Source organism: Pan paniscus, chromosome 16 (assembly GCF_029289425.2).
Source record: "Pan paniscus chromosome 16, NHGRI_mPanPan1-v2.0_pri, whole genome shotgun sequence".
In the NCBI taxonomy this organism is placed as follows: Eukaryota; Metazoa; Chordata; class Mammalia; order Primates; family Hominidae; genus Pan; species Pan paniscus.
The window spans coordinates 23649382-23659037 of record NC_073265.2 but is presented as its reverse complement, the minus strand read 5'-3'; the positions used below and the strand labels follow the sequence as shown (position 1 = coordinate 23659037).

Below are 9656 nucleotides of genomic sequence, written 5' to 3'. Positions count from 1 at the left end.
ATAGTGTATGATATGTTTTATGTTTATGTTTCATACTCCAAATCCAGTGGCTTTTGTGTTCAAAAACGACATTTGATTAGCAAGAGGAAATGGCCATTTTACTATTACTTATCTGGAATGGTAGCATATTCCAGATAAGTAAAGGAGAATCAGCCCCATCTTTAATACTGCCAACTGGATTTGTGTCATAAAGAGAAATTAGGGGACTAAAAAGGAAACATATAAGCCTTGTCTTTCCAGATTGGAGATGGATAAGTATATAAGGAGTGACATAATATTGCTTTACAACAGTTTTCCCAGGACAAATTGAGACACCAGAAGCCAGCATATAGGTTGTGACTGATCTATTCAAATTGTTCCTAATAATGGCATCAGGTTTTTTTAAAAAAAATATTTTGTCATGCTTTAAGTTCTGGGATACACGTGCAAAACGTGCACGTTTGTTACCTAGGTATACAGCTCAGTGCGCGTGCGCCATGTAGCGCGGCCCTGCGGGCTTTCCGTACTCCGCTCGCGGTACGCTCCCGCCGCTATTCAGCTGTCGGGCTAATTAGCAGTCGAGGTGTGCGGCTAGGCGCGGGCTCTGCAGGAGCTCAGCCCCACGGAGGGAGCCGGCAGCGGCGCGGCGAGGACGGCGGCGGACCGGGGCAGCCCCGCGCCCTGGCCAGGTAAACTGGGGAACCTCGGCTGCCTGACTCGCTGGCGGCTGCAGCCTTGGGCCGCCCGCGGCGCCGCGGGGACCCGGACGCGTGGGGGCCGGCGCGTAAGCTGCAGGCCAAGAGCTTCCGAGCGCTGCCCGCCGGACTCGGCGGGGCTGCGGGGAGGCCGCCGCTGGGATCTAGGGGTGCAGCCCGGCGGCCTTGCGCCTCTCGGACCGGCCCATCCTCCTCCCACGGTGGGCGGGCGGGTGCGGCGGGGACTAGGCGATGGCTTTCGCATCCCGGGAGGGGCTCACCGCCGCGAGGGGCCACTCTCGGCGCCGGCAAGCGGCGCTGTCTGGCGGGGCCGCCCCCTCGCGTCTCGCCGGGCTGGTCGGGCCGCTGGTGCGTTCCGCTGCCCGGCTTGGCGCCGGCATCAAGTCCCCGTGCCGGGCGGCAACTACTGAGTTTGGGGTCGCCTCTGGGTTCACTTCCCCGGGAGAACTCGAGCCCGGATCTTCGCGCCTTCCCTTTCCCTGTATAATAAGGCCCAGAGGGAAAAACTCAAAAACCCCACACCTTGTTGCCCCTGGGCTGCAGGCGCCGGGTTGGGGGCACGGCGCGGACCTGCGCCTCTGCAGGGCCCCTTCTCCACGCCAGGCACTGCCTGGCAAGGCTGCTGGAGGGAGATCTGGCCGCAGATGGTGAAGGAGAACATCGAGGCCCCCGGTCCCCAAGCAGGGCTCCATGGGTCGGGCGGCGGGCCTTGGTAAGCCCAGGCGAGGGGCGAACTTCCTTTTCTCCGGGCCGACGCGGAGGGAGGGTGCGGGGAACGCCCGCTGAGGGGCCTGTCCTGCGGTACCCCAGTGGAGAATAGAGCCTTAGAGGGGCCTGCTAGTCTTAACTTAGTATTTACTGGCAGAAGGAAGGCTTATTTTTTCAGATCTCTTCAGATAACGACCTGGCAGGCACCAGACGTAAATCTGTGGTTGAGTGCAGTCAGCTCCTAAACAGGCATGAGGTGGATGAAGCGCCCCAAACTTGGCATCTTGTGTCTGGCACTTTGTTTTTGGGCTAAACTGCCTCTGGCGTCTTCAACCTTCTGTGCCTTTTTGTTTTTGTTTGTTTTTCTATTTTCCTTCCTGTTTCAGAAAGGACAGTGGTTTTAGAAGTAATGACCTGAGAGCTTTGCAGGTTGAAGTGGGACAAGTTTTCCTAAGGTGCAGGTTGGCAGGTGCCAGGAGCCTGCCGGTGGCTTTTTCTCAGGCCTCTGGGTTCCCTGGGTCCCTCCAGTGAGGTGAGACAGGGGTTTCTCCCCTCCCAGAGGTGTGGCCACTACGCAGGGGGACAGGAACTGGGTTTCCCAGTCCGGGGAGTCCAGGATGCCCTGCACTCTGCGCTGATTCCTGGGTGACCGTGGGGGCTGCCTTCCCCCACAGCCTGGGCTGGAGAGGGTCTCCTAAGCTTAGGATCCGCGGGGCAGGAGGGCTGGGGTGACAAGGACACGTGGAACGTGCTGGGGCTCCGGGCAGTGTCCAGGGCGTGAGTAGATAAAGCTGGAGCTCGTAGCTGTGTGCTGGCAGCCCTCGGTGGGCTCTAGCAGTACTGGCAGGGGGGCCCTTGGAGTGGGCTCCCTCTCTGGGCTGGGACTGGGTGATGGCAGTAGCAATGGGGCACCAAGTCTTCCCTCTCATTTGTTAGGAAGTGCGGTCTGTGCCCGTCCCCACTGTCTGGCTCTTGGGCTGGGAGAAGCTGCAGGCTGAGTCCCACGGGGTGTGAGTGTGTGTGAGCAGGAGTGGGTGCTGGAAGGAGGTAAAGCTGGTGACCATCAGCTCCTCATTCTCTTGCACCTTGTATGTTTTCTCTGACACCCCAGACCCAAGTTGTGGCCTGCTGGTTAACTTGTTTACATAACCTTCTTAAGTAGCTCTAACCTTTAAAAAAAAAAAAATCAAAATGTTTTACAGGAATAATCGGTGGAGATGGATTGTGAAATGGAGGTGCATAAATATCCAGTTTGCCAACCGAGCTAAGAAATGCTGGATAAAAGTAAAAGGTAATTGTAAAAGACACTGATCACACCCCTGGAAGCTTAGAGATGGGATAAGACACCTTGATTTTTCCCAGACAAAACTGAGGAAGTCAGAGGAAAAACAGTTGATGGTGAGATTGGCATCAGGCTGGGCTTTGTTTGGATTGGGCCGCGGTGGCTGCAGTGAGGGCTGTTGGAGTGGGGAGAGTGGGGATTGAGCCTGGCTGCAGAGGCCCCCTCCAGGCCTCAGCTCCTCTCCGGCACTCCTCCGTGTCCTCTGCCATGCATACCTGCCCCGGTGACTTAACAGGTGAGGGCCTCAGGTGACACCATGGTCTGAAGTCTTGGAGAAACCTTTACTGTCCAGGGGAGGAAAGGACTGGCGGTCGGTGGGGATCGAGGCCCAGCACACATCACTGGGTGGCTTGAATGTCTTCGGCAGAGATCACATGCCCTGCCTTGCAGCCTGGTCCTTAGAGAAACGGAGAGAGCTCTGGGCCTGGGCGGCAGCCCTGGTTGTACCACTCACAGGCTGTGTGTCCTCAACGCAGTCTCAGTTCCTCACCCTTGCCAGGTGGCCGTGAGCACTGGGGACGTGGAGGCACAGGTAGGGTGTAAGGTAGTCACTGGTGACCAGGCAGGCCTCCCGGATGTAGGTCAGGTTTGAGATGGTTGCTCACCAGGAGGCAGCCTGTGTGCCCATCGGGGGCTGGGGGTGCTCATTGTTCCCTTGGGTGGTGGTTGGCCCGAGCGCCCACAGGGAGACTTCTCTGGCTCCTTCCTTTCCCAGAGTTCCTCCCCACCCCCCTGCCGCCCACCGCCTGGGTTGGGTCCAGCTCATGTCTCAGAGCAGCCTGCTGGCACAGGCTGAGTCAGCTGTCATGGGCACTGTCGTTTCTCGCCTCTCCTGAAGCCAATCCTCCCCTCTCTCCCTGTCCAGACACACAAGGGAGGCCCAGGAGTTAGGTGACCTCAAGATCATGCAGCCAGGCTCTCTCTGTGGAACCCTGCGTACTGGTGGGGTGCCATTGCTGTGTGCATTATGATCTCTGTGCTGGCTGTAAGGTTTCCCAGGTTGGGCTGTGGGGTACCCCTGAGTCTGCAAGTTGGCCCAGGCCAGGTGTGTCACCATTGCCCAGGCCTTCAGTGGCTTTCCAGTGCTCCCTCCACATCCATGTTTCTCGGCCTGATTTTTCTCAAGTTCCCCCGCTCGCTCCCAAGAATGGCCCCTCCAGGCTTTCCTGGCTCCAGGCAGACAGGCTCATTGCCCAGATCTGCCCTGGGTTGTCCCCACCCCATCCCCACCTGTCATCTTGGCCCATGTCCATCCCGGAGATCCTAACTGAATGTAGGCTCTTTCGTCTTATCCCTTGGTCCTCGGATTTGCCAGGCCACTCTTGCCTCCAGGCCTTTGCACCTGCTGTTCCCACCCCCTTGGCATCAGCCACCCCCAGATGCCCACCTGGCCAGCCCCTCACTTATTGCCGGTTCCCTGACAGCCCTACATAAATTAGCGTTACTTCCCCTTCTCTTGTTAACCTTGCTTTGTGTTTCTCCTTAGTACTCAACATTCAGTGTGTTATTTATATACTTGTTTGTTTATTGTCAGTCTCTTACCACTCAATTGTAAAAGACTTTGTTCACCTCTGGATCCCCAGTAGCTAGAAAAGTGCCTGGCACACAGCAGAGCCTTAGTGCTGTTGTTGGATGAGTGAGTGAATGAAACACGGGAGCAGTAGTCTCCTTGCAGCACATGTCCTGCTCCCTGTGCCTCCTTTTCCCGAGTCCCAGAGCTGGAACCCAGCTGTGTTCACCTTTGGATCCTCCTAGAATGTAGCACAGACCCTTACTCAGTGGGCAGTCAGGAAAGAGCTGCAGAGTTGTACTGTGCAACGTCGGTTTCACATAGGCCAGAGGAGAACGTGTTTGGGAAGGTAACCAGCCCAAAGAATGAGCTTTCTTACTGTGCACTGAGATTCCTTTTTGGATTTTCAGTTGTTTGGGTTCTCTGCACCCAGGTGGTCCCTGCTGCCAAAGTCAGCGCTGCGTCTCCCTGCAGTCACCTCGGATGTGGATGCACTTTGGAAGGAGGCACCCCCATGCCCAGATTCCCTTCCCGCTCCATCTGGATCTTTCCAAACTTGTCCTGTACCTAATGTCAGACTCTGTCCCAGGGCTCTCAGCCACTCTGCTTTCCCTTCCAGAAGCCTCCTCCTGCCTGACTCTCTCCTGCCTGTGTCCTGGCCTGGTTGGAGAAGATGCTTTGGTTTTATGAGAAAGGGACTGGGAGGTGGGAAAAGAGGATGGGATTTGGAGTAACAGGAGCTCAGTTCCAGCCTGGCCCTGCCACTGATCCCTGGGGCCCAGGACCAGTCTTCTGGCTTGAGAGTCTTTCTCAGCATCTGCAACGCGCTCATGAGGCCTCTGGCCTGTGGTTGTTTTGAGGCACAGACGAGATGCGATATTGAACTGATGCGAGGTATTTTATGACAGCAAGAGCTCCATGGTGTGGCTTCTCTTGTCCTGGGAGTTTTAAGGGTCAGGTTTGTGAGTTACAGCTACGGCCTAGTGAGAGAATGCAGAGGCGGCCTGTCATAAACTCTAAAGGGCTGTTTTAATGTAAGGTGGTGCATCTGTTGTTTTGTGTTTCAAGGATCAAAATTAAGAGAAAAAATACGTGGTTGAGGTACCTGCATTGAGTGACTGTGAAAATATTTTCATCTCTAGTTGTCTGGAAACGGAAACACTCCAACATTTAAAGATGGTTTTGATGGCAAAACCACTGGAATGAAACACACATCATCGGGCAATTCTGTGTGTTGAGTTCCATCCCTCTTTGTTTATCATTTTAAATAATTTCCCGACAAATCCAGAAGGCAGGTCTTGTCTTAACTTTGCAACGAGGAGGCTGGGGACAGGTAGCTGAGCTGTGGGTTGCCTAAGAGCACTCGGCTGTGATGGGGCAGTGCTGGCCTTTGAGTCTGAACTGGAGAGAGTGTGAGGTCCGTGTTTTCTCCCTGTCTCCTGCTGGGGCCCATTTTGTATCAGATTTGTTTTTAACACGGTGGGCATGACTAGGACTCATGACCACTGGTGGGCACGTAAAGGTGCTAATTTTCAACACAATCCGAGAGACTGATGGCTGGCATCGGAGAGTTGTGGAAATGCCACAGATGACGTGGGCCCTATACAGCGATGGGAAAAGGGTCTGGGAGCTTGCCCTCCAGGAAGGTGGCTGACATGGTTGCTGGGACACTAAGGTGTTTTCCATTTTGCACTTGAAGCCAACATGGATTCTTAGCACTTCTTGTCCCTAGAATCAACTGTGCAGAGAGACGCTTGGTCGTGAAACTCTCAGGCAAAGACAGTTCTGAGGAAACTCTTATTAGTAAATAGTGAGTCGGAGAACACTATTGACATTTAGGATTTTCAGTTGAGATATATATGTACTGTCATGCGTCACATGACATTGTTTTGGTTAATGATAGCATATATGACAGAGGTCCCATAAGAATATCATGGGGCTCAAAAATTCCTATTGCCTAGTGACATTGTTGTAAAGTTGTAGTGCAGTTACTTTATTTTAAAAAAATATATAAAATATTTAAAAAATAAAAATATATTTTTTAAAAATGTAGCCTAGGTATACAATGTCTATAAAGTCTGCACTAGTGTACGGACTGACTCACCCGAGCAACTTCCATTCATGGAAGGTCCATTCATGGAAAGTGCCCTAGACAGGGGCACCATGTTTTATCTTTTATAGCATATTTTAACTTTGTGCCTTTTCTATGTTTAGATACACACCTTCAGCACAGTAACATGCTGCCTAGGTTTGCAGCCTAGGAGCAGTAGGCTGTACCCTATAACCTAGTGTGTTGTAGTAGTTTTGTATAACGTATGTTCTATGATGTTCTCACAATGATGAAATTGCCTAATGATAAATTTCTCAGAATACATCCCTGTCATTAAGTGACGCATGAGTGTGTGATATATATATATATATATATATGCCTGTCGTTAAGTGACACATGAGTGTGTGTGTGTGAGAGAGAGAGAGATATATATATATATAATTTTTTTTCATTTGGTTGGTTTGACATTCCTGGAATTGATTCTCCAGCAAGGCAGCTCTAAATATGAATTCCTCTGAACTGTTGTATGTGTTGTTAATTTAATAAACAAGTATCGTTTATGGTTTCCCGCAGTTGGTTTGATTATCAACTGTCTTGGAAAAATCCATTGTTTCAAAAATAGTAAAGCCACTAGTTGAGTAACCGCATGCATTTAGGGATGATGGATTTCTCAGGTCTCTCTGGAAGCAAGTGTGTGCATTGTGCAATTAAAACACAGTTTCTGTTTCTCAGTCTTGGTGTAATAAGTGAGCCATGTGCTCTAGCATCTGTCTGGATTATCTGGAGCTGGTGGCAGCTGTCACGGGTGTGGTGCAGTGGGGCCAGGCGTGTGTTAGGAACTGGAAGCTCTGGGAATCCGGGCTCTGCCTCCACGTGTGAGCCAGCTGTAGAGCGTCACTGCTCAGAGTTTGCCTTGACTCATCCCGAGAAGGGCACGTGGAGGTCTGTGTCCCATTCCTCACCAGCCACTGAGTTACTATGGATGGAGGAGATGAGATGTGTGCAACTGTTCTGCTACAGTAAAGCACTCGGTCAGTGCAGTCACCAGGGTTAGGATGTGTGAGTGTTTTACCAACCTGCCTGCTGGGTTTCAGACACCTGGCACTACCTCCAGCCTCTAACTGATTCTGGCTAGTACGCGTGAAAGCTGTCAGCTGAGTGATGAATGGGCCGATTTTGGCCACAGGTCCCTGCACTTCCCACCTGGCCTGACTGCTAGATTCTGAGCCCCTGAGGCAGGACTGAGTGGGTCACATTGATGGCTGATTGTCTCAGGAATGGCATTGGGTGAAATCGAGGTTTTCCTGACCCACAGCTCCTACTAGAAGTGCCTTTCTTTTGTGCATGTATTGTGAAGATTCTGCCTGTGAACTTTCTCTACCCTTTGAGTCCTAAGGTTCAGGTACCTGGAGAGGAGCGTGTCATCGTTTTGCAGGTTGGATGTGCGGTTGTTGGGGAAGACGTCTTTGTGCTGTGTTGGGTTGGAAGCTTTGAGAGCAGAAGCCCCTCCAGACCAAGAACTCCTGATTGTGTCTTTCCCTTGGGCTTTCCCAGTTTTCAGCTTCTAAATTAATTGCATTTTATTAAGTAATGGTTTTCTTCTTGATCACAGGCGTGCCTGTGCTTAATCAGCACTGAGGACTGGTGCTACTTCAGTTGATTTGATACACCTAGAGGCAGCCTCATCTCCAACTTGTCTTGACTTCATTTGGGGAGCTGCCGTGGGGGACCCCGGACTGGCAGCATTCCCACTCCTCACTTTGGCAACCCCGGCCTAACTCCTTGTATGTGTTGCTCCTTTTATCCGTCACATAGGGTGGCTTAATCTAATAGTGGAAACAAAGGGGTGCGGGACACTAACCTGGTAGGTCTCACCTTGCCCGTCATTCACCTCTCAGTCCTTTGACACTCAGGGACTCTGCAGTGGTACAACCGGGAGCAGGTACCCTTCACTTTTCTTACCCCCGAGTCCCTTTGCCTGGAGCACTGTCCATTTATCCACCCATGCACTCAGTAGGTATTTTCCAAGCAGCTACTATATTCCAGCTTTCTTGTTCCCAGTTTAGAGCTGGGTGGGATCAGGAGGGAGGGCATGGAAGGGGTTGCTGGAGAATGTGCAATGGCATCAGAGCCCCATTCTGGCTCTGGGTCCAAGGCCCTCCTAGAGAGGCACAGTCTGGAAGATGTGAGAGCCCCACGGTAGGTTGGGGTGGATCATGGACCCCATCCTAGAAGAGTGGGTGGGTTTGCCCCTTCAGAGCCCAGGCCAGAAGAGCCCTCTAGGCAGAAGGGCCAGCCTGGAGTGTGGCACCCTGGGCATAGGGAGGGCCCAGTTTTTGGCAGCAGGATTATGTAATTTGTGTAGGTCAGAGCTGGAGATGGGGGTTGGGGGGAATTCCTGACCATTAGGGGCTTGGTAGCCCTGGAGAGCCCTTGCTGTGGGTTGGGAGCAAAGTAGATGGGCCAATAACAACACATATTTTACCAAGCGAATTCTAGGAGAGTGATTTCTGCAGCTGGCTTCCCTAGTGGACAGTTCAGAGCATGGGAGGAAGACGCGGTCAGGGGCGTGTTGAGGGGTGCATCCAGAGGCGAGGGGAGGGTGTGGGGAGGTATGAGCAGAAGATGTGACATGGGGTGGGAAGGGATGCAGTGAGGACGCAGGAGGGTGGCGGGGGCAGGTGTCTGGCCGAGGCACTGCCCGCATCACGAGGAGGCTCTGGAGCCCACTCCCCACTGGGTTCTGTAGGAGGTGGCAGCTGATGCCAAGTCCCAGCCTTGCTAGTGCAGACGTTTTATTTTACCCTTCTTTTTTTTTTTTTTTTTTTTTAACAAGGATTTACAGGATTTGTAGATTAAATTGCCCCTGTTCTCCAAGAAGCAGTGGGAACAGCAGCGCTGCAGGGTGATGGGCTGCAGAGGCCTCTGCAGCAGGGTGGGGTCTGGGGAGACATTCGGGTGCCTCCTGTCCACGGCCTCGATAGGCCAGGGCGCCTGCAGCTTGGGCCCTCTTCCCCTTTCAGGTTGAGGGAGCTGTTCATCCTCTGGGGGCTGCTGGGCAAGAAACATTTCTTACCTGATAATGTGAAGCGTCAGAGGTCCCTGTTTTATGGGTAAGTTGCTGTATGTTTTGGAGCTGCAGGCAGTCTGTTTTTCTCACTAGCATGGTGTGGAGGTGGGGGACAGTATTCCCTCCCGTGAGGCCCACGTCCACTTCATTATCCCTGTCTGCTAGGACTGCGCTGGATGCTGACTGAGGCTGCCTTTGTTACTTCCATGCACTGTAACTGGAAAGGCCTGCTGCTTGTTAGGCTCCTTAGAAATCTGATTTGAAGGCTGGGCACGGTGGTT

The 9656-nt window shown here is 52.7% G+C and overlaps 1 protein-coding gene across 10 annotated transcripts in view; it reads left to right on the top strand.

The window, feature by feature from the left end:
• The first annotated feature begins 478 nt into the window (after positions 1–478).
• Positions 479–9656, top strand: part of LOC134729165 (golgin subfamily A member 8B-like) — a 58515-nt gene continuing 49337 nt past the window's right edge. For 4 of the 10 annotated variants that reach the window (XM_063597070.1, XM_063597067.1, XM_063597069.1 and 1 more), the window contains exons 1-2: positions 507–668; positions 2606–2694. The gene's annotated coding sequence lies outside the window, so the exon portion shown is untranslated. Of the gene's footprint in view, positions 669–2605; positions 2695–9328; positions 9419–9656 lie in introns of all 10 variants that reach the window. The other 6 variants (XM_063597075.1, XM_063597074.1, XM_063597065.1 and 3 more) reach the window with 4 other exon arrangements.